A 4,399-nucleotide genomic window follows, 5' to 3' on the forward strand; every position below is an offset into this window, starting at 1 on the left:
TCCTCCTCCTCCTCCTCCTCCTCCTCCTCCTCCTCCCAATCCCCATTTCTTTCTAACCCTGATGATGTTACCTAGTTTGGGTCATGAAACGTCTGCAAGAAAACCACCAAGCTCAGAGAGCACCAAGGATCCCTCATGTCAGCCCTGAGCTACAAATATTCTCCTTTATTAATTAAAGAGTTGGAAGGAGGAAGTTGTGATGTGGTGTGATAAATTCAACTATTGTGTAAAAGGGGGAAAAAGACTCAAAAGTGATCAACTTTCTAAGTAAACAATATTTGCATTGCATTGGATAGAAACAAAATAGAAGATTTTTGATTTAAATAATTGGTGGTAAAACTCTTGAGAGATTTACCCTGTTCCTTTAAGTGTTTATTGGCACATTCCTTAGCTAACTTCTCTGAAAGTTGCACTTTGGTAGTGTGGATATTGATCTTGGTAGCACTTAAGCGTTAGGATTTAAGTTGGGAGAGTATCGCCATATGTGTCTTTAGCTGTGTGCTTTGCTTACATTCCCATCTTTTTAAAACAACACTTCATTCATTCTGCAAACACTGTTTTCTCTCTTTTTTTAAAAAAATAAAATAAAATAAAATATTGTGTATGGATGCAGTTTATTTCCTCTGTTCCCCTTTTATTGGGATTGAAGGATCTTTTAGGGTTTATTACTCAAGAGATAGAGTGCGTTAGGTCATCCTTTGAACAAGAGTTAAAATAGTGAAGAACAGGCTGATTTTGTGTTTAGTTGTAAAAAAAGAAGATATTTGTCTTGAGTCCAGAACTTGTCCTTTGAGATTTATTACGTGCCTTTATGAGCGTGGATAAAAATGAAGTTGAGGGATGAATTTCTCTCTGTAATTGTACGGAGATTCTGCTTATTGTTTTCCTCTTATAGAAGGGGTCTTCGAACTTGGCCCTTTTATGACTTGTGGACTTCAACTCCCAGAATTCCTCAGCCAGCATCGCTGGCTGAGGAATTCTGGGAGTTGAAGTCCACAAGTCATAAAAGGGCCAAGTTTGAAGACCCCTGTCTTACGGGGGTATCATAGACAGACAGACACGTAACCTTTGAGTCAGTCTTGACTCCCGCCTAACAAACGTCTGCCATTTTCTTCGTAAGATTTCAGAAGCGGCTTGCCATTGCCTGCGTCCTGGGGCTAAGAGAGAGAGGCTGGCCCAGGGTCACCAACTGGCTTCATGTCTGAAACGGGACTCAGACTCCTGGTTTCTGAGTTCCTAGCCTGATGCCTTAACCACTATACCAAATTCGCTCTCAAGGAAATTATCTTTAATTTGTTTAAAAAAAAAATGTAGCATTCCCACCCAAAGGTTAGTTACAGCAGACACCTAGTGGAGCACTGAGGGAAGTGACCAAAGGGAATTCACAACTTAAAGGTTTGTGTAGCTCCATTTTGAACGCTCAAAACAAATAACTTTCTGATTTGTTGCTTGGCATCCATACCAAACTGTAACGCAAACATTTTCTTGAGTATGTTGTTGAATAAACCTTTCGTACTCTTATCAAGTAACAAAGTAAAAATGCACGGCATGAAATGTGTTCCAAAATATTATTGTTCTAAGCTACTTACTATTTTATTTTTTACCCTCCTACTGATATAGACATGGATGCTTGTTATGCAAGGGGCTAAGACTTGAATTGTTTCAGAAGAGGAAAATATTTTGGATTGGCAGTTCACGCAGGCCAAAATTCTTGAAACTGCCTAGCTACTGGCTAACAGCAAGTTAAGAGCAAAATGTGTCTTTTTGTTTTGACAATTTCCGTGTTTATCTAATAGAAGCTGCTGACAGTGTAGATTCTCCTTTTTAAGGTGTGATGTTCAAAGGTTGTAAGAAGCTTGTTGATACTTAGTGTATGTTAATAATCATGCAAGATGTTTGTAAACCAATTGTACAGCTGAAGATTTTTTGATCTTTTCAGTTGATTAATGCCGAATACAAAATACTTGGCGAGGAACCTTTGCAGTTTTGACAATGAGTTTTCTATTTATTTCAGGGAATACGGTTTTAAGATATAAGGTTTGGTTTCTGGCAGGTTGATCCTGTGGTTCTCAGGCACCTGATTCTGCAGGTGTATTGTCGTTTTCATAATAGGTTGTCCTAATGCAAAAGGTTATGTTTCTCTTTTTCATGAGCGGTTCCTCATATGCTTTGGAGGGGGGGATTATATTGAATAGGCAAGTGTTTGTGGTCATTCCTGATCTGCTGTGTCTACCAAGTATCAGGATGAAAGAGAATGTAACAATGGGGGTCCGCGTTTCAAGTACTTTCTGTACTTTATTCAATTTTCTAGCAAGAACTTTTTCAATATTTTTTTGCATTTTTTGAAATATGCTAATACTTTTCACAACATCTTTAAAATAAAAAAAACATGTAACACAATTGCTCTATAATCTAGGTCAGGGGTAGGCAACCTTGGCTCTTTTATGACTGGTGGACTTCAACTCCCAGAATTCCTGAGCCAGCCACGCTGAGGGGAAAGGGAGAGGTTTCCAAGCTGAGCCAGGCGGGCTCAGGAATTCTGGGAGTTGAAGTCCACGAGTCACAAAAGAGCCACGGTTGCCCACCCCTGATCTAGGTAAAGAATTAAAAATGAAGGTGAAAACCCATAACATGGCCTGGAGCTTGGATGTTCCTCTTCCCTCTCTTCCACTGAGCTTAAAACAGCAAAGGGAGAGATGAGTTACTCCCTTTCTCCAGACATTTATTGCCCTGTGAAACAGGCTGAGGAAAAAACGGTGACTTGGTGCGCACACTCATATCAAAACACGGATCGGTGCATTTTGGATCTCGAAGACCTGGTGATCAGGACTGTCAGTTAGATTTGACACCAAGCTATTAGCCACGTTCCACGGGATTTAAGAAAGGAGGACATGTGTCAAGTTAGAAAACCATGTCTCCCTTCCATGGCGGAAGGAAAGCGAGCGCCAACCGAAGAGATTGAACTAACAAGATGGCCGAAGCTGACTTTTCCTTGTGAAAGCTCCGTTCCCAACCTCTGAGTAAGAAGCCAACTGGTGGTGCTTCAGCTAGTCTCCCAACCCTCCTTCCGTGCTCTTCGCTCCAGAGGTCAGCCAAGTTCAGCTAGACTGACCGTCTCAACACATTTTGCATGGTAACTGAGATGTAGCCATCATCAACGGACCCTGGTGATTGGAAGACCGTCTCTTGTCACACGAGAAGAGATGCTGAACTGTACGGGGTCTAGGAAATACTGAGGAAGGGGGAGAAGCGGTCTCTGTCTCTGCTCATGCCCGGGCGTTTTGATCTTCTGAATCCTGGCCTCTCCTGAGGAGATGGGCAAGTCCCAGAGGGCCTCGTGTGAGGGAGGCCCACACTGAGCAGAAGAGCAGAGGTTTGGCCCACAAGAGGCTTCAGGTTAATAACACTCCACACACACACACACACACCCAACTGCTGCCTTCCAGAGGAGAACTCCTGGCGGCTAATATAACTGGGAGGGTAGGACATTGATTGGCATGATAGCCCTGCATTTAGGCAAGTGTTTGACTTGTTACACCCAGGAGGTCTTTCCTTGGGTCTGAATGTTTAGTAGGTTGATTAACTGCTGAGAGTTGGTGCATGTGAGCTTTGCTATTTTCTTCCCTTCCCTTCCCCCTTTCCCCTTTCCCTCCCTTCTCTTCCCCCTTTCCCTTCCCTTCCCTTTCCCTTCCCTTCCCTTCCCAAACTTTACTCCTACATACACAGAGAGAGAGACAGACAAACCCTCGTTATTATGGTTAAGATAAACAAAGGATGCACCAGGAGCTTTTCCTCCTCTGCCCCCCCCCATATTTAAGAGGGTCCAGGGCTTGCCAGGAGGTGAGCCGGATTCAGCCCCATCCCTTTGTGAGTGCCGGATGGCTGGCTGGTTGCTATGGAGAGAGAAAAGGCATGGTAATACCCAGCGGGTAACAGTCTGGGCGTCATAAAGCTGAACTGGGTGTTCACTCGGGTACTTGGGAGAGGGTGCCATCTGTTCCCTGCGCATCGCATGGTGGCAGTTGTCTCAGAGCTGGCATCCAGGCCCTCCCAGGCAACCCAGGGAAGCTCCCTTGCCCTTTCCTGCATGGCCCTTTGGGAAACCAGAGGGCCGCCTGCTGCCTAGTCCCCACCTTTGACCTCCCCTCTTTGGCACCACAAGCGGGGCTGGGAGAGAGAGAGAGAGAGAGAGAGAGAGGCTCCTGCTGTTTATAACAGTGTTTGTTCTCCTCTTTGTGTTTCTGTGGGTGTTTTCAAGTCAGTTTTTAATTCCTGGTGACTCCACGGGGAACACTTTTGCTGGTCTCTTTTTGGCCACCTTTTGGGATGAGGTTTGCCATTGACGTCTTCCTGGGGCAGAGAGAGAGGGAGAGAGAGAGAGAGAGAGAGAGGGGGGGGG

General features: G+C 44.4%; 1 protein-coding gene across 1 annotated transcript in view; it reads left to right on the plus strand.

Moving 5' to 3' along the window:
- The window catches only part of SLIT2 (slit guidance ligand 2), a 193,580-nt gene that overhangs the window by 1,066 nt on the left and 188,115 nt on the right, over positions 1-4,399 (plus strand). The window lies entirely within an intron of this gene.

Source organism: Protobothrops mucrosquamatus, unplaced genomic scaffold, assembly GCF_001527695.2.
Source record: "Protobothrops mucrosquamatus isolate PMUCROS unplaced genomic scaffold, P.Mucros_1.0 scaffold2625, whole genome shotgun sequence".
Classification (NCBI taxonomy): Eukaryota; Metazoa; Chordata; class Lepidosauria; order Squamata; family Viperidae; genus Protobothrops; species Protobothrops mucrosquamatus.